At 55.0% G+C, this 25,311-nt stretch overlaps 1 long non-coding RNA gene across 1 annotated transcript; it reads left to right on the top strand.

Annotated features, from left to right (window-relative positions):
- Positions 1 to 23,299: 23,299 nt before the first annotated feature.
- On the top strand, positions 23,300 to 24,999 carry LOC142907525 (uncharacterized). Its single transcript, XR_012931062.1, has 2 exons — positions 23,300 to 24,152; positions 24,606 to 24,999. It is a non-coding gene; the product is annotated as an uncharacterized LOC142907525 (long non-coding RNA).
- Positions 25,000 to 25,311: the final 312 nt, after the last annotated feature.

The following is a 25,311-nucleotide window of genomic DNA, read 5'->3' as shown; positions in this document are numbered from 1 at the left end:
TGGATGTTGTAGCGGTGAGCGTGGATGGTGTTGGGGTGAGGGTGGATGTTGTAGGGGTGAGCGTGGATGTTGTCGGGGTGAGGGTGGATGGTGTAGGGGTGAGTGTGGATGTTGTAGAGGTGAGCGTGCATGGTGTAGGGGTGAGCTTGGATGGTGAAGGTGTGAGCGTGGCTGGTGTAGGAGTGAGCGTGGATGGTGTAGGGGTGAGCGTGGATGGTGTAGGGGTGAGCGTGCATGGTGTAGGGGTGAGCTTGGATGGTGAAGGTGTGAGTGTGGCTGGTGTAGGAGTGAGCGTGGATGTTGTAGGGGTGAGAATGGATGGTGTAGGGGTGAGAGTGGATGTTGTAAAGGTGAGCGTGGATGGTGTTGGGGTGAGAGTGGATGTTGTATGAGTGAGCATGGATGGTGTAGAGGTGAGTGTGGATGGTATAGGGGAAAGCATGGATGGCGTAGTGGTGAGCGTGGATGGTGTAGGGGTGAGAGTGGATGTGGTGGGGGTGAGCGTGGATGTGGTAGGGGTGAGCGTGGACAGTGTAGGGGTGAGCGTGGATGGTGTAGGAGTGAGCATGGATGGTGTAGGGGTGAGCGTGGATGGTGTAGGTGTGAGCGTGGATGGTGTAGGAGTGAGCGTGGACATTGTAAAGGTGAGCGTGGACAGTGTAGCCGTGAGCGTGGACGTTGTAGGAGTGAACGTGGATGTTGTAGGGGTGAGCGTGGATGTTGTAGGCGTGAGGGTGGATGGTGTAGGGGTGAGCGTGGATGTTGTAGAGGTGAGCGTGCATGGTGTAGGGGTGAGCTTGGATGGTGAAGGTGTGAGCGTGGCTGGTGTAGGAGTGAGCGTGGATGTTGTAGGGGTGAGAGTGGATGTTGCAGGAGTGAGCGTAGATGGTGTAGGGGGTGAGCGTTGAGGTTGTAAAGGTGAGCGTGGAGGTTGTAAAGGTGAGGGTGGATGGTGTAGGAGTGAGCGTGGATGTTTTAGGGGTGAGAGTGGATGGGGTTGGGGTGGGCGTGGATGGTGTGGGGGGTGAGAGTGGATGGTGTCGCGGTGAGAGTGGATGGTGTCGGGGTGAGTATGGATGTTGGAGAGGTGAGCGTGGATGGTGTAGGGGTGAGCGTGGATGGTGTAGGGGTGAGCGTGGATGTTGTCGGGGTTAGGGTGGATGGTGTAGGGGTGAGTGTGGATGTTGTAGAGGTGAGCGTGGATGGTGTAGGGGTGAGTGTGGCTATTGTAGGGGTGAGCGTGGATGGTGTAGGGGTGAGCTTGGATGGTGAAGGTGTGAGCGTGGATGGTGTAGGAGTGAGCGTGGATGGTGCAGGGGTGAGCGTGGATGGTGTAGGGATGAGCGTGAATGTTGTAGGGGTGAGAGTGGATGTTGCAGGAGTGAGCGTAGATGATGTAGGGGGTGAGCGTGGAGGTTGTAAAGGTGAGCGTGGAGGTTGTAAAGGCGAGCGTGGAGGTTGTAAAGGTGAGCGTGGATGGTGTAGGAGTGAGCGTGGATGTTGTAGGGGTGAGAGTGGATGGGGTTGGGTGTGGCCTAGAAGGTGTTGGGGTGAGAGTGGATGGTGTTGGGGTGAGAGTGGATGGTGTCGGGGTGAGAGTGGATGGTGTCGGGGTGAGTATGGATGTTGGAGAGATGAGCGTGGATGGTGTAGGGGTGAGCGTGGATGTTGCAGGAGTAAGCGTGGATGTTGTAGGGGTGAGCGTGGATGGTGTAGGGGTGAGAGTGGATGTTGTGAAGGTGAGCGTGGATGGTGTGGGGGTGAGAGTGGATGTTGTATGAGTGAGCATGGACGGTGTAGATGTGTGGATGGTATAGGGGAAAGCGTCGATGGTGTAGTGGTGAGCGTGGATGGTGTAGGGGTGAGCGTGGATGTTGTAGAGGTGAGCGTGAATGGTGTAGGGGTGAGCGTGACTATTGTAGGGGTGAGCGTGGATGGTGTAGGGGTGAGCGTGGATGTTGCAGGAGTGAGCGTGGATTTTGTATGAGAGAGCGTGGATGTTGAAGGAGTGAGTGTGGATGGTGTAGGGGTGAGCGTGGATGTTGCAGGAGTGAGCGTGAGTGTTGTAGGAGAAAACGTGGATGGTGTAGGGGTGAGCGTGGATGGTTTAGGGGTGAGCATGGACGTTGTAAAGGTGAGCATGGATGATGTAGGAGTGAGCGTAGATGGTGTAGGGGGTGAGCGTGGAGGTTGTAAAGGTGAGCATGGATGGTGTAGGAGTGAGCGTGGATGTTGTAGGGGTGAGAGTGAATGGGGTTGGGGTGGGTGTGGATGGTGTTGGGGTGAGTGTGGATGTTGGCGAGGTGAGCGTTGATGTTGCAGGGGTGAGCGTGGATGTTGCAGGAGTGAGCGTGGATTTTGTATGAGAGAGCGTGGATGTTGAAGGAGAGAGTGTGGATGGTGTAGGGGTGAGCGTGGATGTTGCAGGAGTGAGCGTGAGTGTTGTAGGAGAAAACGTGGATGGTGTAGGGGTGAGAGTGGATGTTGTAAAGGTGAGCGTGGATGGTGTTGGGGTGAGAGTGGATGTTGTATGAGTGAGCATGGACGGTGTAGAGGTGAGTGTGGATGGTATAGGGGAAAGCATGGATGGTGTAGTGGTGAGCGTGGATGGTGTAGGGGTGAGAGTGGATGTGGTGGGGGTGAGCGTGGATGTGGTAGGGGTGAGCGTGGACAGTGTAGGGGTGAGCGTGGATGGTGTAGGAGTGAGCGTGGATGGTGTAGGGGTGAGCGTGGATGGTGTAGGTGTGAGCGTGGATGGTGTAGGAGTGAGCGTGGACATTGTAAAGGTGAGCGTGGACAGTGTAGCGGTGAGCGTGGACGTTGTAGGAGTGAACGTGGATGTTGTAGGGGTGAGCGTGGATGTTGTAGGCATGAGGGTGGATGGTGTAGGGGTGAGCGTGGATGTTGTAGAAGTGAGCGTAGATGGTGTAGGAGTGAGGGTGGATGTTGTAGCGGTGAGCGTGGATGGTGTTGGGGTGAGGGTGGATGTTGTAGGGGTGAGCGTGGATGTTGTCGGGGTGAGGGTGGATGGTGTAGGGGTGAGTGTGGATGTTGTAGAGGTGAGCGTGCATGGTGTAGGGGTGAGCTTGGATGGTGAAGGTGTGAGCGTGGCTGGTGTAGGAGTGAGCGTGGATGGTGTAGGGGTGAGCGTGGATGGTGTAGGGGTGAGCGTGCATGGTGTAGGGGTGAGCTTGGATGGTGAAGGTGTGAGTGTGGCTGGTGTAGGAGTGAGCGTGGATGTTGTAGGGGTGAGAATGGATGTTGCAGGAGTGAGCGTAGATGGTGTAGGGGGTGAGCGTTGAGGTTGTAAAGGTGAGCGTGGAGGTTGTAAAGGTGAGCGTGGATGGTGTAGGAGTGAGCGTGGATGTTGTAGGGGTGAGAGTGGATGGGGTGGGCGTGGATGGTGTGGGGGGTGAGAGTGGATGGTGTCACGGTGAGAGTGGATGGTGTCAAGGTGAGTATGGATGTTGGAGAGGTGAGCGTGGATGGTGTAGGGGTGAGCGTGGATGTTGTCGGGGTGAGGGTGGATGGTGTAGGGGTGAGTGTGGATGTTGTAGAGGTGAGCGTGGATGGTGTAGGGGTGAGTGTAGTTATTGTAGGGGTGAGCGTGGATGGTGTAGGGGTGAGCTTGGATGGTGAAGGTGTGAGCGTGGATGGTGTAGGAGTGAGCGTGGATGGTGCAGGGGTGAGCGTGGATGGTGTAGGGGTGAGCGTGGATGTTGTATGAGTGAGCATGCACGGTGTAGAGGTGAGTGTGGATGGTATAGGGGAAAGCATGGATGGTGTAGTGGTGAGCGTGGATGGTGTAGGGGTGAGAGTGGATGTTGTAAAGGTGAGCGTGGATGGTGTAGCGGTGAGAGTGGATGTTGTATGAGTGAGCATGCACGGTGTAGAGGTGAGTGTGGATGGTATAGGGGAAAGCATGGATGGTGTAGTGGTGAGCGTGGATGGTGTAGGGGTGAGAGTGGATGTGGTGGGGGTGAGCGTGGATGTGGTAGGGGTGAGCGTGGATGATGTAGGGGTGAGCGTGGATGGTGTAAGAGTGAGCGTGGATGGTGTAGGGGTGAGCGTGGATGGTATAGGAGTGAGCGTGGACATTGTAAAGGTGAGCGTGGATGGTGTTGGGGTGAGTGTGGATGTTGGCGAGGTGAGCGTGGATGTTGTAGGGGTGAGCGTGGATGTTCTAGGGGTGAGGGTGGATGGTGTAGGGGTGAGCGTGGATGTTGTTGGGGTGAGGGTGGATGGTGTAGGGGTGAGTGTGGATGTTGTAGAGGTGAGCGTGGATGGTGTAGGGGTGAGCGTGGCTATTGTAGGGGTTAGCGTGGATGGTGTAGAGGTGAGCTTGGATGGTGAAGGTGTGAGCGTGGATGGTGTAGGGGTGAGCGTGGATGGTGTAGGGGTGAGCGTGGATTGTGTAGGGGTGAGCGTGGATGGTGTAGGGGTGAGCGTGGATGGTGTAGGGGTGAGCGTGGATGGTGTAGGAGTGAGCGTGGATGGTGTAGGGGTGAGCGTGGATGGTGTAGGGGTGAGCGTGGATGTTGTAGGGGTGAGAGTGGATGTTGCAGGAGTGAGCGTAGATGGTGTAGGGGGTGAGCGTGGAGGTTGTAAAGGTGAGCGTGGAGGTTGTAAAGGTGAGAGTGGATGTTGTAAAGGTGAGCGTGGATGGTGAAGGGTGAGAGTGGATGGTGTATGAGTGAGCATGGACAGTGTAGATGTGAGTGTGGATGGTATAGGGGAAAGCGTGGATGGTGTAGTGGTGAGCGTGGATGGTGTAGGGGTGAGCGTGGATGTTGTAGAGGTGAGCGTGGATGGTGTAAGGGTGAGCGTGGCTATTGTAGGGGTGAGCGTGGATTGTGTATGGGTGAACGTGGATGTTGCAGGAGTGAGCGTGGATTTTGTATGAGAGAGCGTGGATGTTGCAGGAGTGAGCGTGGGTGTTGTAGGAGTAAACGTGGATGGTGTAGGGGTGAGTGTGGATGGTGTAGGGATGAGCGTGGACGTTGTAAAGGTGAGCATGGATGATGTAGGAGTGAGCGTAGATGGTGTAGGGGGTGAGAGTGGGGGTTGTAAAGGTGAGCATGGAGGTTGTAAAGGTGAGCGTGGATGGTGTAGGAGTGAGCGTGGATGTTGTAGAGGTGAGAGTGAATGGGGTTGGGGTGGGCGTGGGTGGTGTTGGGGTGGGCGTGGATGGTGTTGGGGTGAGTGTGGATGTTGCAAGAGTGAGCGTGAATGTAGTAGGGTTGAGGGTGGATGTTGCAGGAGTGAGCGTAGATGGTGTACGGGGTGAGCGTGGAGGTTGTAAAGGCGAGCGTGGAGGTTGTAAAGGTGAGCGTGGATGGTGTAGGAGTGAGCGTGGATGTTGCAGGGGTGAGCGTGGATGTTGCAGGAGTGAGCGTGAATGTAGTAGGGTTGAGGGTGGATGTTGCAGGAGTGAGCGTAGATGGTGTACGGGGTGAGCGTGGAGGTTGTAAAGGCGAGCGTGGAGGTTGTAAAGGTGAGCGTGGATGGTGTAGGAGTGAGCGTGGATGTTGTAGGGGTGAGCGTGGATGTTTTAGCGGTGAGGGTGGATGGTGTAGGGGTGAGCGTGGATGTTGTAGAAGTGAGCGTAGATGGTGTAGGAGTGAGGGTGGATGTTGTAGCGGTGAGCGTGGATGGTGTTGGGGTGAGGGTGGATGTTGTAGGGGTGACTGTGGATGTTGTCGGGGTGAGAATGGATGGTGTAGGGGTGAGTGTGGATGTTGTAGAGGTGAGCGTGGATGGTGTAGGGGTGGGTGAGCGTGGCTATTGTAGGGGTGAGCGTCGATGGTGTAGGGGTGAGCATGGATGTTGCAGGAGTGAGCGTTGGTGTTGTAGGAGTAAACGTGGATGGTGTAGGGGTGAGCGTGGATGGTGTAGCGGTGAGAGTGGACGTTGTAAAGGTGAGCATGGATGATGTAGGAGTGAGCGTAGATGGTGTAGGGGGTGAGCGTGGAGGATGTAAAGGTGAGCGTGGAGGTTGAAAAGGTGACCGTGGATGGTGTAGGAGTGAGCGTGGATGTTGTAGGGGTGAGAGTGGATGGGGTTGCGGTGGGCGTGGATGGTGTTGGGGTGAGCGTGGATGGTGTGGGGGTGAGAGTGGATGTTGTATGAGTGAGCATGGACGGTGTAGATGTGTGGATGGTATAGGGGAAAGCGTCGATGGTGTAGTGGTGAGCGTGGATGGTGTAGGGGTGAGCGTGGATGTTGTAGAGGTGAGCGTGAATGGTGTAGGGGTGAGCTTGACTATTGTAGGGGTGAGCGTGGATGGTGTAGGGGTGAGCGTGGATGTTGCAGGAGTGAGCGTGGATTTTGAATGAGAGAGCGTGGATGTTGAAGGAGTGAGTGTGGATGGTGTAGGGGTGAGCATGGACGTTGTAAAGGTGAGCATGGATGATGTAGGAGTGAGCGTAGATGGTGTAGGGGGTGAGCGTGGAGGTTGTAAAGGTGAGCATGGATGGTGTAGGAGTGAGCGTGGATGTTGTAGGGGTGAGAGTGAATGGGGTTGGGGTGGGCGTGGATGGTGTTGGGGTGAGTGTGGATGTTGGCGAGGTGAGCGTTGATGTTGCAGGAGTGAGCGTGAATGTTGTAGGGTTGAGCGTGGATGGTGTAGGGGTGAGAGTGGATGTTGTAAAGGTGAGCGTGGATGGTGTAGCGGTGAGAGTGGATGTTGTCTGAGTGAGCATGTAAGGTGTAGATGTGAGTGTGGATGGTATAGGGGAAAGCATGGATGGTGTAGTGGTGAGCGTGGATGGTGTAGGGGTGAGAGTGGATGTTGTAAAGGTGAGCGTGGATGGTGTAGCGGTGAGAGTGGATGTTGTATGAGTGAGCATGCACGGTGTAGAGGTGAGTGTGGATGGTATAGGGGAAAGCATGGATGGTGTAGTGGTGAGCGTGGATGGTGTAGGGGTGAGAGTGGATGTGGTGGGGGTGAGCGTGGATGTGGTAGGGGTGAGTGTGGATGATGTAGGGGTGAGCGTGGATGGTGTAAGAGTGAGCGTGGATGGTGTAGGGGTGAGCGTGGATGGTATAGGAGTGAGCATGGACATTGTAAAGGTGAGCGTGGATGGTGTTGGGGTGAGTGTGGATGTTGGCGAGGTGAGCGTGGATGATGTAGGGGTGAGCGTGGATGTTCTAGGGGTGAGGGTGGATGGTGTAGGGGTGAGGGTGGATGGTGTGTGGGTGAGTGTGGATGTTGTAGAGGTGAGCGTGGATGGTGTAGGGGTGAGCGTGGCTATTGTAGGGGTGAGCGTGGATGGTGTAGAGGTGAGCTTGGATGGTGAAGGTGTGAGCGTGGATGGTGTAGGGGTGAGCGTGGATGGTGTAGGGGTGAGCGTGGATGGTGTAGGGGTGAGCGTGGATGGTGTAGGGGTGAGCGTGGATGGTGTAGGGGTGAGCGTGGATGGTGTAGGGGTGAGCGTGGATGGTGTAGGAGTGAGCGTGGATGGTGTAGGGGTGAGCGTGGATGGTGTAGGGGTGAGCGTGGATGTTTTAGGGGTGAGAGTGGATGTTGCAGGAGTGAGCGTAGATGGTGTAGGGGGTGAGCGTGGAGGTTGTAAAGGTGAGCGTGGAGGTTGTAAAGGTGAGCGTGGAGGTTGTAAAGGTGAGCGTGGATGGTGTAGGAGTGAGCGTGGATGTTGTAGGGGTGAGAGTGGATGGGGTTGGGTGTGGCGTGGATGGTGTTGGGGTGAGTATGGATGTTGGCGAGGTGAGCATTGATGTTGCAGGAGTGAGCGTGGATTTTGTATGAGAGAGCGTGGATGTTGTAGGGGTGAGAGTGGATGTTGTAAAGGTGAGCGTGGATGGTGAAGGGTGAGAGTGGATGGTGTATGAGTGAGCATGGACAGTGTAGATGTGAGTGTGGATGGTATAGGGGAAAGCGTGGATGGTGTAGTGGTGAGCGTGGATGGTGTAGGGGTGAGCGTGGATGTTGTAGAGGTGAGCGTGGATGGTGTAAGGGTGAGCGTGGCTATTGTAGGGGTGAGCGTGGATGGTGTATGGGTGAACGTGGATGTTGCAGGAGTGAGCGTGGATTTTGTATGAGAGAGCGTGGATGTTGCAGGAGTGAGCGTGGGTGTTGTAGGAGTAAACGTGGATGGTGTAGGGGTGAGTGTGGATGGTGTAGGGTTGAGCGTGGACGTTGTAAAGGTGAGCATGGATGATGTATGAGTGAGCGTAGATGGTGTAGGGGGTGAGAGTGGGGGTTGTAAAGGTGAGCATGGATGGTGTAGGAGTGAGCGTGGATGTTGTAGAGGTGAGAGTGAATGGGGTTGGGGTGGGCGTGGGTGGTGTTGGGGTGGGCGTGGATGGTGTTGGGGTGAGTGTGGATGTTGGCGAGGTGAGCGTGGATGTTGCAGGGGTGAGCGTGGATGTTGCAGGAGTGAGCGTGAATGTAGTAGGGTTGAGGGTGGATGTTGCAGGAGTGAGCGTAGATGGTGTACGGGGTGAGCGTGGAGGTTGTAAAGGTGAGCGTGGAGGTTGTAAAGGTGAGCGTGGATGGTGTAGGAGTGAGCGTGGATGTTGTAGGGGTGAGCGTGGATGTTTTAGGGGTGAGGGTGGATGGTGTAGGGGTGAGCGTGGATGTTGTAGAAGTGAGCGTAGATGGTGTAGGAGTGAGGGTGGATGTTGTAGCGGTGAGCGTGGATGGTGTTGGGGTGAGGGTGGATGTTGTAGGGGTGACCGCGGATGTTGCCGGTGTGAGAATGGATGGTGTAGGGGTGAGTGTGGATGTTGTAGAGGTGAGCGTGGATGGTGTAGGGGTGAGCGTGGCTATTGTAGGGGTGAGCGTGGATGGTGTAGAGGTGAGCTTGGATGGTGAAGGTGTGAGCGTGGATGGTGTAGGGGTGAGCGTGGATGGTGTAGGGGTGAGCGTGGATGGTGTAGGGGTGAGCGTGGATGGTGTAGGGGTGAGCGTGGATGGTGTAGGGGTGAGCGTGGATGGTGTAGGGGTGAGCGTGGATGGTGTAGGAGTGAGCGTGGATGGTGTAGGGGTGAGCGTGGATGGTGTAGGGGTGAGCGTGGATGTTGTAGGGGTGAGAGTGGATGTTGCAGGAGTGAGCGTAGATGGTGTAGGGGGTGAGCGTGGAGGTTGTAAAGGTGAGCGTGGAGGTTGTAAAGGTGAGCGTGGAGGTTGTAAAGGTGAGCGTGGATGGTGTAGGAGTGAGCGTGGATGTTGTAGGGGTGAGAGTGGATGGGGTTGGGTGTGGCGTGGATGGTGTTGGGGTGAGTATGGATGTTGGCGAGGTGAGCATTGATGTTGCAGGAGTGAGCGTGGATTTTGTATGAGAGAGCGTGGATGTTGTAGGGGTGAGAGTGGATGTTGTAAAGGTGAGCGTGGATGGTGAAGGGTGAGAGTGGATGGTGTATGAGTGAGCATGGACAGTGTAGATGTGAGTGTGGATGGTATAGGGGAAAGCGTGGATGGTGTAGTGGTGAGCGTGGATGGTGTAGGGGTGAGCGTGGATGTTGTAGAGGTGAGCGTGGATGGTGTAAGGGTGAGCGTGGCTATTGTAGGGGTGAGCGTGGATGGTGTATGGGTGAACGTGGATGTTGCAAGAGTGAGCGTGGATTTTGTATGAGAGAGCGTGGATGTTGCAGGAGTGAGCGTGGGTGTTGTAGGAGTAAACGTGGATGGTGTAGGGGTGAGTGTGGATGGTGTAGGGGTGAGCGTGGACGTTGTAAAGGTGAGCATGGATGATGTAGGAGTGAGCGTAGATGGTGTAGGGGGTGAGAGTGGGGGTTGTAAAGGTGAGCATGGATGGTGTAGGAGTGAGCGTGGATGTTGTAGAGGTGAGAGTGAATGGGGTTGGGGTGGGCGTGGGTGGTGTTGGGGTGGGCGTGGATGGTGTTGGGGTGAGTGTGGATGTTGGCGAGGTGAGCGTGGATGTTGCAGGGGTGAGCGTGGATGTTGCAGGAGTGAGCGTGAATGTAGTAGGGTTGAGGGTGGATGTTGCAGGAGTGAGCGTAGATGGTGTACGGGGTGAGCGTGGAGGTTGTAAAGGTGAGCGTGGAGGTTGTAAAGGTGAGCGTGGATGGTGTAGGAGTGAGCGTGGATGTTGTAGGGGTGAGCGTGGATGTTTAAGGGGTGAGGGTGGATGGTGTAGGGGTGAGCGTGGATGTTGTAGAAGTGAGCGTAGATGGTGTAGGAGTGAGGGTGGATGTTGTAGCGGTGAGCGTGGATGGTGTTGGGGTGAGGGTGGATGTTGTAGGGGTGACCGCGGATGTTGTCGGGGTGAGAATGGATGGTGTAGGGGTGAGTGTGGATGTTGGAGAGGTGAGCGTGGATGTTGCAGGAGTGAGCGTGAATGTTGTATGGGTGAGCGTGGATGGTATAGGGGTGAGAGTGGATGTTGTAAAGGTGAGCGTGGATGGTGTAGCGGTGAGAGTGGATGTTGTATGAGTGAGCATGGACGGTGTAGAGGTGAGTGTGGATGGTATAGGGGAAAGCATGGATGGTGTAGTGGTGAGCGTGGATGGTGTAGGGGTGAGTGTGGATGGTGTAGGGGTGAGCGTGGACGTTGTAAAGGTGAGCATGGATGATGTAGGAGTGAGCGTAGATGGTGTAGGGGGTGAGAGTGGGGGTTGTAAAGGTGAGCATGGATGGTGTAGGAGTGAGCGTGGATGTTGTAGAGGTGAGAGTGAATGGGGTTGGGGTGGGCGTGGGTGGTGTTGGGGTGGGCGTGGATGGTGTTGGGGTGAGTGTGGATGTTGGCGAGGTGAGCGTGGATGTTGCAGGGGTGAGCGTGGATGTTGCAGGAGTGAGCGTGAATTTAGTAGGGTTGAGGGTGGATGTTGCAGGAGTGAGCGTAGATGGTGTATGGGGTGAGCGTGGAGGTTGTAAAGGTGAGCGTGGAGGTTGTAAAGGTGAGCGTGGATGGTGTAGGAGTGAGCGTGGATGTTGTAGGAGTGAGCGTGGATGTTGTAGGGGTGAGCGTGGATGTTTAAGGGGTGAGGGTGGATGGTGTAGGGGTGAGCGTGGATGTTGTAGAAGTGAGCGTAGATGGTGTAGGAGTGAGGGTGGATGTTGTAGCGGTGAGCGTGGATGGTGTTGGGGTGAGGGTGGATGTTGTAGGGGTGACCGCGGATGTTGTCGGGGTGAGAATGGATGGTGTAGGGGTGAGTGTGGATGTTGTAGAGGTGAGCGTGGATGGTGTAGGGGTGGGTGAGCGTGGCTATTGTAGGGGTGAGCGTCGATGGTGTAGGGGTGAGCATGGATGTTGCAGGAGTGAGCGTGGGTGTTGTAGGAGTAAACGTGGATGGTGTAGGGGTGAGCGTGGATGGTGTAGCGGTGAGCGTGGACGTTGTAAAGGTGAGCATGGATGATGTAGGAGTGAGCGTAGATGGTGTAGGGGGTGAGCGTGGAGGATGTAAAGGTGAGCGTGGAGGTTGAAAAGGTGAGCGTGGATGGTGTAGGAGTGAGCGTGGATGTTGTAGGGGTGAGAGTGGATGGGGTTGCGGTGGGCGTGGATGGTGTTGGGGTGAGAGTGGATGGTGTCGGGGTGAGAAGGGATGTTGGAGAGGTGAGCGTGGATGTTGCAGGAGTGAGCGTGAATGTTGTATGGGTGAGCGTGGATGGTATAGGGGTGAGAGTGGATGTTGTAAAGGTGAGCGTGGATGGTGTAGCGGTGAGAGTGGATGTTGTATGAGTGAGCATGGACGGTGTAGAGGTGAGTGTGGATGGTATAGGGGAAAGCATGGATGGTGTAGTGGTGAGCGTGGATGGTGTAGGGGTGAGAGTGGATGGTTTAGGGGTGAGCGTGGATGGTGTAGGGGTGAGCGTGGATGGTGGAGGAGTGAGCGTGGACATTGTAAAGGTGAGCGTGGACGGTGTAGCGGTGAGCGTGGACGTTGTAGGGGTGAACGTGGATGTTGTAAGGGTGAGCGTGGATGTTGTAGGGGTGAGGGTGGATGGTGTAGGGGTGAGCGTGGATGTTGTAGAAGTGAGCGTAGATGGTGTAGGAGTGAGGGTGGATGTTGTAGCGGTGAGCGTGGATGGTGTTGGGGTGATGGTGGATGTTGTAGGGGTGAGCGTGGATGTTGTCAGGGTGAGGGTGGATGGTGTAGGGGTGAGTGTGGATGTTGTAGAGGTGAGCGTGAATGGTGTAGGGGTGAGCGTGGCTATTGTAGGGGTGAGAGTGGATGGTGTAGGGGTGAGCTTGGATGGTGAAGGTGTGAGCGTGGATGGTGTAGGAGTGAGCGTGGATGGCGTAGGGGTGAGCGTGGATGGTGTAGGGGTGAGCGTGGATGTTGTAGGGGTGAGAGTGGATGTTGCAGTAGTGAGCGTAGATGGTGTAGGGGGTGAGCGTGGAGGTTGTAAAGGTGAGCGTGGAGGTTGTAAAGGTGAGCGTGGATGGTGTAGGAGTGAGCGTGGATGTTGCAGGGGTGAGAGTGGATGGGGTTGCGTGTGGCGTGGATGGTGTTGGGGTGAGAGTGGATGGTGTCGGGGTGAGAGTGGATGGTGTCGGGGTGAGAGTGGATGGTGTCGGGGTGAGTATGGATGTTGCAGGAGTGAGCGTGGATGGTGTAGGGGTGAGAGTGGATGTTGTAAAGGTGAGCGTGGATGGTGTAGGGGTGAGAGTGGATGTTGTATGAGTGAGCATGGACGGTGTAGATGTGTGGATGGTATAGGGGAAAGCGTGGATGCTGTAGTGGTGAGCGTGGATGGTGTAGGGGTGAGAGTGGATGTGGTGGGGGTGAGCGTGGATGTGGTAGGGGTGAGCGTGGATGGTGGAGAAGTGGGCGTGGATGGTGTAGTAGTGAGCGTGGATGGTGTAGGGTTGAGCGTGGATGGAGTAGGGTTTGAGCGTGGATGGTGGAGAAGTGGGCATGGATGGTGTAGGAGTGAGCGTGGACATTGTAAAGGTGAGTGTGGAGGGTGTAGCGGTGAGCGTGGACGTTGTAGGGGTGAAAGTGGATGTTGTAGGGGTGAGCGTGGATGTTGTAGGGGTGAGGGTGGATGGTGTAGGGGTGAGCGTGGATGTTGTAGAAGTGAGCGTAGATGGTGTAGGAGTGAGGGTGGATGTTGTAGCGGTGAGCGTGGATGGTGTTGGGGTGATGGTGGATGTTGTAGGGGTGAGCGTGGATGTTGCAAGGGTGAGGGTGGATGGTGTAGGGGTGAGTGTGGATGTTGTAGAGGTGAGCGTGGATGGTGTAGGGGTGAGCGTGGCTATTGTAGGGGTGAGCGTGGATGGTGTAGGGGTGAGCGTGGATGGTGTAGGGGTGAGCGTGGATGTTGTAGGGGTGAGCGTGGATGTTGCAGGAGTGAGCGTAGATGGTGTAGGGGGTGAGCGTGGAGATTGTAAAGGTGAGCGTGGAGGTTGTAAAGGTGAGCGTGGATGGTGTAGGAGTGAGCGTGGATGTTGCAGGGGTGAGAGTGGATGGGGTTGGGTGTGGCGTGGATGGTGTTGGGGTGAGAGTGGATGGTGTCGGGGTGAGAGTAGATGGTGTCGGGGTGAGAGTGGATGGTGTCGGGGTGAGTATGGATGTTGGAGAGGTGAGCGTGGATGGTGTAGGGGTGAGCGCGGATGTTGCAGGAGTGAGCGTGGATGGTGTAGGGGTGAGAGTGGATGTTGAAAAGGTGAGCGTGGATGGTGTAGGGGTGAGAGTGGATGTTGTCTGAGTGAGCATGGAAGGTGTAGATGTGTGGATGGTATAGGGGAAAGCGTGGATGGTGTAGTGGTGAGCGTGGATGGTGTAGGGGTGAGCGTGGATGTTGCAGGAGTGAACGTGGGTGTTGTAGGAGTAAATGTGGATGGTGTAGGGGTGAGCGTGGATGGTGTAGGGGTGAGCGTGGACGTTGTAAAGGTGAGCATTGATGATGTAGGAGTGAGCGTAGATGGTGTAGGGGGTGAGCTTGGATGGTGAAGGTGTGAGCGTGGCTGGTGTAGGAGTGAGCGTGGATGTTGTAGAGGTGAGCGTGGATGGTGTAGGGGTGAGCGTGGATGTTGTATGAGTGAGCATGGACGTTGTAGATGTGAGTGTAGATGGTATAGGGGAAAGCGTGGATGGTGTAGTGGTGAGTGTGGATGGTGTACGGGTGAGCGTGGATGTTGTAGGGGTGAGCGTGGCTATTTTAGGGGTGAGCGTGGATGGTGTAGGGGTGAGCGTGGATGTTGCAGGAGTGAGCGTGGGTGTTGCAGGAGTAAACGTGGATGGTGTAGGGGTGAGCGTGGATGGTGTAGGGGTGAGCGTGGACGTTGTAAAGGTGAGCATGGATGATGTAGGAGTGAGTGTAGATGGTGTAGGGGGTGAGCGTGGAGTTTGTAAAGGTGAGCATGAATGGTGTAGGAGTGAGCGTGGATGTTGCAGGGGTGAGAGTGAATGGGGTTGGGGTGGGCGTGGATGGTGTTGGGGTGAGTATGGATGTTGGCGAGGTGAGCATTGATGTTGCAGGGGTGAGCGTGGATGTTGCAGGAGTGAGCGTGAATGTTGTAGGGGTGATCGTGGATGGTGTAGGGGTGAGCGTGGCTATTGTAGGGGTGAGCGTGGATGGTGTAGGGGTGAGCTTGAATGGTGTAGGAGTGAGCGTGGACGTTGTAAAGGTGAGCATGGATGATGTAGGAGTGAGCGTAGATGGTGTAGGGGGTGAGCGTGGGGGTTGTAAAGGTGAGCATGGATGGTGTAGGAGTGAGCGTGGATGTTGTAAGGGTGAGAGTGAATGGGGTTGCGGTGAGCGTGGATGGTGTTGGGGTGAGTGTGGATGTTGGCGAGGTGAGCGTGGATGTTGCAGGAGTGAGCGTGGGTGTTGTAGGAGTAAACGTGGATGGTGTAGGGGTGAGCGTGGATGGTGTAGGGGTGAGCATGGACTTTGTAAAGGTGAGCATGGATGGTGTAGGAGTGAGCGTGGATGTTGTAGGGGTTAGAGTGGATGGGGTTGGGGTGGGCGTGGACGGTGTTGGGGTGAGAGTGGATGGTGTCGGGGTGAGTATGGATGTTGGAGAGGTGAGCGTGGATGGTGTAGGGGTGAGCGTGGATGTTGTAGGAGTGAGCGTGGATGTTGTAGGGGTGGACGTGGATGGTGTAGGGGTGAGAGTGGATGTTGTAAAGGTGAGGGTGGATGGTGTAGGGGTGAGCGTGGATGTTGTAGAAGTGAGCGTAGATGGTGTAGGAGTGAGGGTGCATGTTGTAGCGGTGAGCGTGGATGGTGTTGGGGTGAGGGTGGATGTTGTAGGGGTGAGCGTGGATGTTGTCGGGGTGAGGGTGGATGGTGTAGAGGTGAGTGTGGATGTTGTAGAGGTGAGCGTGGATGGTGTAGGGGTGAGCGTGGATGTTGCAGGAGTGAGCATGGATTTTGCATGAGAGAGCGTGGATGTTGAAGGGGTGAGTGTGGTTGGTGTAGGGGTGAGCGTGGACGTTGTAAAGGTGAGCATGGATGATGTAGGCGTGAGCATAGATGGTGTAGGGGGTGAGCGTGGAGGTTGTAAAGGTGAGCGTGGAGGTTGTAAAGGTGAGCGTGGATGGTGTAGGAGTGAGCGTGGATGTTGTAGGGGTGAGAGTGGATGGGGTTGGAGTGGGCGTGGATGGTGTCGGGGTGAGTATGGATGTTGGAGAGGTGAGCGTGGATGGTGTAGGGGTGAGAGTGGATGTTGTATGAGTGAGCATGGACGGTGTAGATGTGAGTGTGGATGGTATAGGGAAAAGCGTGGATGGTGTAGTGGTGAGCGTGGCTATTGTAGGGGTGAGCGTGGATGGTGTAGGTGTGAGCGTGGATGGTGTAGGGGTGAGCGTGGATGTTGCAGGAGTGAGCGTGGATTTTGTATGAGAGAGCGTGGATGTTTAAGGGGTGAGTGTGGATGGTGTAGGGGTGAGCGTGGATGGTGTAGGGGTGAGCGTGGATGTTGCAGGAGTGAGCGTGGGTGTTGTAGGAGTAAACGTGCATGGTGTAGGGGTGAGTGTGGATGGTGTAGGGGTGAGCGTGGACGTTGTAAAGGTGAGCATGGATGATGTAGGAGTGAGCGTAGATGGTGTTGGAGTGAGTGTGGATGTTGCCGAGGTGAGCGTGGATGTTGCAGGAGTGAGCGTGGATGGTGTAGGGGTGAGAGTGGATGTTGTAAAGGTGAGCGTGGATGGTGTAGGGGTGAGAGTGGATGTTGTATGAGTGAGCATGGACGGTGTAGATGTGAGTGTGGATGGTATAGGGGAAAGCGTGGATGGTGTAGGGGTGAGCGTGGATGTTGTAGAGGCGAGCGTGGATGGTGTAAGGGTGAGCGTGGATTTTGTATGAGAGAGCGTGGATGTTGCAGGAGTGAGCGTGGATTTTGTATGAGAGAGCGTGGATGTTGCAGGAGTGAGCGTGGGTGTTGTAGGAGTAAACGTGGATGGTGTAGGGGTGAGTGTGGATGGTGTAGGGGTGAGCGTGGACGTTGTAAAGGTGAGCATGGATGATGTAGGAGTGAGCGTAGATGGTGTAGGGGGTGAGCGTGGAGGTTGTGAAGGTGAGCATCCATCCATGCTTTCCCCTATACCATCCACACTCACATCTACACCGTCCATGCTCACTCATACAACATCCACTCTCACCCCTACACCATCCACGCTCACCTCTCCAACATCCATACTCACCCCGACAACATCCACGCTCACCCCTACACACTCCACGCTCACCCCTACACCATCCACGCTCACCCCTACACCATCCACGCCCACTCCTACACCATCCACGCTCACCACTACACCATCCATGCTTTCCCCTATACCATCCACACTCACCTCTACACCGTCCATGCTCACTCATACAATATCCACTCTCACCCCTACACCATCCACGCTCACCTTTACAACATCCACTCTCACCCCTACAACATCCACGCTCACCCCTGCAACTTCAATGCTCACCTCGCCAACATCCACACTCACCCCAACACCATCCACGCCCACCCCAATCCCATTCACTCTCACCCCTACAACATCCACGCTCACTCCTACACCATCCACGCTCACCCCTACACCATCCACGCTCACCCCTACAATAGCCACGCTCACCCCGACAACATCCACGCTCACCCCTACACCATCCACACTCACCACTACACCATCCACGCTTTCCCCTATACCATCCAAACTCACATCTACACCGTCCATGCTCACTAATACAACATCCACTCTCACCCCTACACCATCCACGCTCACCCTTACAACATCCACTCTCACCCCTACACCATCCACGCTCACCCCTACAACATCCACGCTCACTCCTACAACATCCACGCTCACCCCTACACCATCCACGCTCACCTCTCCAACATCCATACTCGCCCCGACACCATCCACTCTCACTCCTACAACCTCCACGCTCACTCCTACACCATCCACGCTCACTCCTACATCATCCATGCTCACTCCTACACCATCCACGCTCACTCCTACACCATCCACGCTCACTCCTACATCATCCATGCTCACTCCTACACCATCCACGCTCACTCCTACATCATCCACGCTCACTCCTACATCATCCATGCTCACTTTTACAAAGTCCACGCATAAACGTGGATGGTGTAGGGGTGAGCATGGACGGTGTAGAGGTGAGTGTGGATGGTATAGGGGAAAGCATGGGTGGTGTAGGGGTGAGTGTGGACGTTGTAAAGGTGAGCATGGATGATGTAGGAGTGAGCGTAGATGGTGTAGGGGGTGAGCATGGAGGTTGTAAAGGTGAGCGTGGATGTTGCAGGGGTGAGCGTGGATGGTGTAGGGGTGAGCATGGATGTTGCAGGGGTGAGAGTGAATGGGGTTGGGGTGGGCGTGGATGTTGGCGAGGTGAGCATTGATGTTGCAGGGGTGAGCGTGGATGTTGCAGGAGTGAGCGTGAATGTTGTAGGGGTGATCGTGGATGGTGTAGGGGTGAGCGTGGCTATTGTAGGGGTGAGCGTGGATGGTGTAGGGGTGAGCTTGAATGGTGTAGGAGTGAGCGTGGACGTTGTAAAGGTGAGCATGGATGATGTAGGAGTGAGCGTAGATGGTGTAGGGGGTGAGCGTGGGGGTTGTAAAGGTGAGCATGGATGGTGTAGGAGTGAGCGTGGATGTTGTAAGGGTGAGAGTGAATGGGGTTGCGGTGAGCGTGGATGGTGTTGGGGTGAGTGTGGATGTTGGCGAGGTGAGCGTGGATGTTGCAGGAGTGAGCGTGGGTGTTGTAGGAGTAAACGTGGATGGTGTAGGGGTGAGCGTGGATGGTGTAGGGGTGAGCATGGACTTTGTAAAGGTGAGCATGGATGGTGTAGGAGTGAGCGTGGATGTTGTAGGGGTTAGAGTGGATGGGGTTGGGGTGGGCGTGGACGGTGTTGGGGTGAGAGTGGATGGTGTCAAGGTGAGGGTGGATGGTGTAGGGGTGAGCGTGGATGTTGTAGAAGTGAGCGTAGATGGTGTAGGAGTGAGGGTGGATGTTGTAGCGGTGAGCGTGGATGGTGTTGGGGTGAGGGTGGATGTTGTAGGGGTGAGCGTGGATGTTGTCGGGGTGAGGGTGGATGGTGTAGAGGTGAGTGTGGATGTTGTAGAGGTGAGCGTGGATGGTGTAGGGGTGAGCGTGGCTATTGTAGGAGTGAGCGTAGATGGTGTAGGGGGTGAGCTTGGATGGTGAAGGTGTGAGCGTGGCTGGTGTAGGAGTGAGCGTGGATGTTGTAGAGGTGAGCGTGGATGGTGTAGGGGTGAGAGTGGATGTTGTATGAGTGAGCATGGACGTTGTAGATGTGAGTGTAGATGGTATAGGGGAAAGCGTGGATGGTGTAGTGGTGAGTGTGGATGGTGTACGGGTGAGCGTGGATGTTGTAGGGGTGAGCGTGGCTATTGTAGGGGTGAGCGTGGATGGTGTAGGGGTGAGCGTGGATGTTGCAGGAGTGAGCGTGGGTGTTGTAGGAGTAAACGTGGATGGTGTAGGGGTGAGCGTGGATGGTGTAGGGGTGAGCGTGGACGTTGTAAAGGTGAGCATGGATGATGTAGGAGTGAGTGTAGATGGTGTAGGGGGTGAGCGTGGAGGTTGTAAAGGTGAGCATGGATGGTGTAGGAGTGAGCGTGGATGTTGCAGGGGTGAGAGTGAATGGGGTTGGGGTGGGCGTGGATGGTGTTGGGGTGAGTATGGATGTTGGCGAGGTGAGCATTGATGTTGCAGGGGTGAGCGTGGATGTTGCAGGAGTGAGCGTGAATGTTGTAGGGGTGATCGTGGATGGTGTAGGGGTGAGCGTGGCTATTGTAGGGGTGAGCGTGGATGGTGTAGTGGTGAGCTTGGATGGTGTAGGAGTGAGCGTGGACGTTGTAAAGGTGAGCATGGATGATGTAGGAGTGAGCGTAGATGGTGTAGGGGGTGAGCGTGGGGGTTGTAAAGGTGAGCATGGATGGTGTAGGAGTGAGCGTGGATGTTTTAGGGGTGAGAGTGAATGGGGTTGCGGTGAGCGTGGATGTTGTTGGGGTGAGTGTGGATGTTGGCGAGGTGAGCGTGGATGTTGCAGGAGTGAGCGTGGGTGTTGTAGGAGTAAACGTGGATGGTGTAGGGGTGAGCGTGGATGGTGTAGGGGTGAGCATGGACTTTGTAAAGGTGAGCATGGATGGTGTAGGAGTGAGCGTGGATGTTGTAGGGGTTAGAGTGGATGGGGTTGGGGTGGGCGTGGACGGTGTTGGGGTGAGAGTGGATGGTGTCGGGGTGAGTATGGATGTTGGAGAGGTGAGCGTGGATGGTGTAGGGGTGAGCGTGGATGTTGTAGGAGTGAGCGTGGATGTTGTAGGGGTGGACGTGGATGGTGTAGGGGTGAGAGTGGATGTTGTAAAGGTGAGGGTGGATGGTGTAGGGGTGAGCGTGGATGTTGTAGAAGTGAGCGTAGATGGTGTAGGAGTGAGGGTGGATGTTGTAGCGGTGAGCGTGGATGGTGTTGGGGTGAGGGTGGATGTTGTAGGGGTGAGCGTGGATGTTGTCGGGGTGAGGGTGGATGGTGTAGAGGTGAGTGTGGATGTTGTAGAGGTGAGCGTGGATGGTGTAGGGGTGAGCGTGGATGTTGCAGGAGTGAGCATGGATTTTGCATGAGAGAGCGTGGATGTTGAAGGGGTGAGTGTGGTTGGTGTAGGGGTGAGCGTGGACGTTGTAAAGGTGAGCATGGATGATGTAGGCGTGAGCATAGATGGTGTAGGGGGTGAGCGTGGAGGTTGTAAAGGTGAGCGTGGAGGTTGTAAAGGTGAGCGTGGATGGTGTAGGAGTGAGCGTGGATGTTGTAGGGGTGAGAGTGGATGGGGTTGGAGTGGGCGTGGATGGTGTCGGGGTGAGTATGGATGTTGGAGAGGTGAGCGTGGATGGTGTAGGGGTGAGAGTGGATGTTGTATGAGTGAGCATGGACGGTGTAGATGTGAGTGTGGATGGTATAGGGAAAAGCGTGGATGGTGTAGTGGTGAGCGTGGCTATTGTAGGGGTGAGCGTGGATGGTGTAGGTGTGAGCGTGGATGGTGTAGGGGTGAGCGTGGATGTTGCAGGAGTGAGCGTGGATTTTGTATGAGAGAGCGTGGATGTTTAAGGGGTGAGTGTGGATGGTGTAGGGGTGAGCGTGGATGGTGTAGGGGTGAGCGTGGATGTTGCAGGAGTGAGCGTGGGTGTTGTAGGAGTAAACGTGCATGGTGTAGGGGTGAGTGTGGATGGTGTAGGGGTGAGCGTGGACGTTGTAAAGGTGAGCATGGATGATGTAGGAGTGAGCGTAGATGGTGTTGGAGTGAGTGTGGATGTTGCCGAGGTGAGCGTGGATGTTGCAGGAGTGAGCGTGGATGGTGTAGGGGTGAGAGTGGATGTTGTAAAGGTGAGCGTGGATGGTGTAGGGGTGAGAGTGGATGTTGTATGAGTGAGCATGGACGGTGTAGATGTGAGTGTGGATGGTATAGGGGAAAGCGTGGATGGTGTAGGGGTGAGCGTGGATGTTGTAGAGGCGAGCGTGGATGGTGTAAGGGTGAGCGTGGATTTTGTATGAGAGAGCGTGGATGTTGCAGGAGTGAGCGTGGATTTTGTATGAGAGAGCGTGGATGTTGCAGGAGTGAGCGTGGGTGTTGTAGGAGTAAACGTGGATGGTGTAGGGGTGAGTGTGGATGGTGTAGGGGTGAGCGTGGACGTTGTAAAGGTGAGCATGGATGATGTAGGAGTGAGCGTAGATGGTGTAGGGGGTGAGCGTGGAGGTTGTGAAGGTGAGCATCCATCCATGCTTTCCCCTATACCATCCACACTCACATCTACACCGTCCATGCTCACTCATACAACATCCACTCTCACCCCTACACCATCCACGCTCACCTCTCCAACATCCATACTCACCCCGACAACATCCACGCTCACCCCTACACACTCCACGCCCACCCCTACACCATCCACGCTCACCCCTACACCATCCACGCCCACTCCTACACCATCCACGCTCACCACTACACCATCCATGCTTTCCCCTATACCATCCACACTCACCTCTACACCGTCCATGCTCACTCATACAATATCCACTCTCACCCCTACACCATCCACGCTCACCTTTACAACATCCACTCTCACCCCTACAACATCCACGCTCACCCCTGCAACTTCAATGCTCACCTCGCCAACATCCACACTCACCCCAACACCATCCACGCCCACCCCAATCCCATTCACTCTCACCCCTACAACATCCACGCTCACTCCTACACCATCCACGCTCACCCCTACACCATCCACGCTCACCCCTACAATAGCCACGCTCACCCCGACAACATCCACGCTCACCCCTACACCATCCACACTCACCACTACACCATCCACGCTTTCCCCTATACCATCCAAACTCACATCTACACCGTCCATGCTCACTAATACAACATCCACTCTCACCCCTACACCATCCACGCTCACCCTTACAACATCCACTCTCACCCCTACACCATCCACGCTCACCCCTACAACATCCACGCTCACTCCTACAACATCCACGCTCACCCCTACACCATCCACGCTCACCTCTCCAACATCCATACTCGCCCCGACACCATCCACTCTCACTCCTACAACCTCCACGCTCACTCCTACACCATCCACGCTCACTCCTACATCATCCATGCTCACTCCTACACCATCCACGCTCACTCCTACACCATCCACGCTCACTCCTACATCATCCATGCTCACTCCTACACCATCCACGCTCACTCCTACATCATCCACGCTCACTCCTACATCATCCATGCTCACTTTTACAAAGTCCACGCATAAACGTGGATGGTGTAGGGGTGAGCATGGACGGTGTAGAGGTGAGTGTGGATGGTATAGGGGAAAGCATGGGTGGTGTAGGGGTGAGTGTGGACGTTGTAAAGGTGAGCATGGATGATGTAGGAGTGAGCGTAGATGGTGTAGGGGGTGAGCATGGAGGTTGTAAAGGTGAGCGTGGATGTTGCAGGGGTGAGCGTGGATGGTGTAGGGGTGAGCGTGGATGGTGTAGGGGTGAGCGTGGATGGTGTAGGGGAGAGCGTGGATGATGTAGGGGTGAGCGTGCAGCTCCAAAGCTTTGGAATGCTTTGCCTTTGCTAAAAAGATCATCAGAGTCGTTGGGTATATTTAAGTGTCTTGAAAACTCACCTCTTTAAACTGGCCTTTACCCCTTAGTTCTGGCCGTTTACTCAGCTGGTTCTGTTAATTTCCTGCTTTCCATACACATGACACATTGGGATCTATGGATGAAATGCGCCTTACAAATGTAAATTATGACTGCCTACAGATACAGTATCACCAAATACATTGTATAATAGCCATAATAATCATAACCATAGTAATGAAGATGATGATGACAACAATTTAAGTCAACCACTGTAGGACATCGTATTCTGTAGGGTCCTCCCGACTCTACACACACAGCCCACACACCCAAGCGTGTGCCCCCCACTCTACAAGCAGCGTGCAGGGTGCCCCCCACTCTACAAGCAGCCTGCAGGGTGCCCCCCACTCTCAGTGAGTATAAAAGTGTAGGTGTGAATCAAAATGAAATACCGCTAATCCACGTGAACGAGTTGGTAATCCACCGCGCGAGGTTTTAACTTCACCACGCGTCGCTACCTCGCGACACGAGGCCAGCACCCACAATGTCGAGAACGGCACACGGAGCCTGATCACGGGGCGGAGTGATTCTCGGCAGTGCGCACTCGCGAACGTGCGGGGCGGTTTACTCCGACAAATAGTCCGGTCTACCGCGCGTGGTCCTCGGGAGCGGTGGGGCGGAGTCGGTCAGAGGGGGGGTTGGGGGTTGTTGCGTTGTTGCCGATGTGTGTGCACACACACACACGTGTATGTATATATACATACACGTGTGTGTGTGTGTATTTTACGTGTGAAAGCTTGGGTAATCCATCATCCAACAGTGGATTGAACATGGCAGCTGCGAATGATGATCTGTGGCGGTCGGTGAATAAGGACACCCGCTGAAGTTAGCGGTGGCCGGATATTGAACTCATGTCACTGGATTCATGGTGCAGTGTTGCTATCCGCTGCGCCACCAGTCCACCTCATACAAAGACTTTCGGCTCGCAGTAACGATTATCTGAAACAATTCCGGGCGTCCCCTAGGTCGACTCTGCCTCAAGTGGGTACCTGGTGCGGTGTGTAAACATCGCCAATAGGAAGACAAAGGTGTCCAGGCGTGGTCCTGGCCACAACATACCCTCGTGCGCCGCTCCGGCCTTCAGAGCTGCTCGCTAGTAACACTTCCCCGAACAGTCTGTTAAGGCTATGCAGAGGGACCTTTGTGTTTGTGGTTACAGTGCCATCGATGAGCTCCTCCGACAGGCGAGGCTGCGTTGCCCAAGCAGCTTCTGTTTGGCCGGATAGAAGGGGGCTAAACGAACGCGGCACAGCCTCGAGAAGAGCCGGGCCAATGTGGTACAGGAGGATGTGGAGCTGAGACTTGACGATAACCGCTACCAGCAGGGGTGTCAAGATCGTGAAGGAGGCGACTGGGAACTTGGAGGCGTTCGCTCTTCAGCAACAATGGAGGGCAGAGAGGCGACGCTCACAACAACGCACGGAGCGCCGCGTGGATAAAACGCAGACAATTGGCCCAATCACGTGACCTCGAAGTGCACGAAGCCTGGCACAAGCGTGGTGGTAACGTCACCTCTTTTTGCGCATATGAAGTTTGAATGATCACCATCTGTTCTTCAGAGACTGAGTAAGTAAGTACCTGGTGCGGTGTGTAACCACTGGGCCACCGTTCCACTCACACATTCATACAAATCTGGCATCACAGGCACCAGAATGTAAGACGCACCCTAGATGGGTGGTGTGTCACATGGTGGGGAGATGGTTGGGTAGGTGTGTGAGTGAGTGTCGTGCTGCGCTATGAACCCGGCGACCGCGTTCGATTCTCACGGTCAACACCTGTGACGATTATTTAATCGGTGCTAGGCCTCGCATAGGTCGACTCAGCCTCAAATGAGTACGTGGTGTTTTCTGTAAATATCGACACTTTTTACACATCGTTACTGGGAGACAAAGGGGGTCGGGCGTGGTGCTACCCACCTACCCCTACTGTACCGTGCCGGTATTCATAGGTGCTCGCTAACAGTACCTACCCCAACATTCTGTTGAGGCTACACGGGGGATCTTTGTCTTTGTTTGTCAGTGTGGGAAGCAGTGGTGCAACGGTTGGCGCGCAACGATCCCGGCGATCCGAGATCGCTCATTGGTCAGTGGAGTCGTGACGTTGCACTAAGGGAGCGCGCTGATTGGTCGGCAGCGTGCACTGGGCTCGATGGCTGGGGACGTGGATTGTATCATTGCAGAATGCCGCGTCACGGTCATGTGGCGATGAGCTGCTTTGGTGTCCTGAAGCGATGCTGCTTCCTCAAGCAAATTGAGTGAAGCTGCCTGGAATCAATGTATCATTGTAATGAATACGGTACTATATTTGGCACATTCAACATTATGATGAAATTAGGAGGCGCAACAAATAATTAAAAGTGTGAGGTTCCTCAATAATGTGGATTTTGATTAAATAAATATGTATTGTACTTTGTCACTGGAGATTTCCCACGTCAGTCCTTTGTTGAAAATGTTTAAATATGTTTGACTTACAAAATGTGACATGCATTTGTAGGGGATGTCCGAGCCATCCTCACACACTCGCACCACACAGACACACAATCTCCGCATTCAACATCGCACACATCAATCACACGCAAAGGAATACATGAGAAAGGGATCAAGGGTTAAAAGGCGCTGACGTCACACGCACGCGGCGTGCTCGACAGAGACGTGGATTAGGAAGGGGGTGGAGTTGGAGGGTTTAAAGGGGGCGCGGTGAGACGCGTGTTCGGGGTTGGTTTGAG

This window comes from Petromyzon marinus, chromosome 79 (genome assembly GCF_048934315.1).
Source record: "Petromyzon marinus isolate PM22_M1 ecotype Great Lakes invasive population chromosome 79, UKy_Petmar_22M1.pri1.0, whole genome shotgun sequence".
Lineage (NCBI taxonomy): Eukaryota > Metazoa > Chordata > Hyperoartia > Petromyzontiformes > Petromyzontidae > Petromyzon > Petromyzon marinus.
This window is presented reverse-complemented; position numbering and strand designations above follow the sequence as displayed.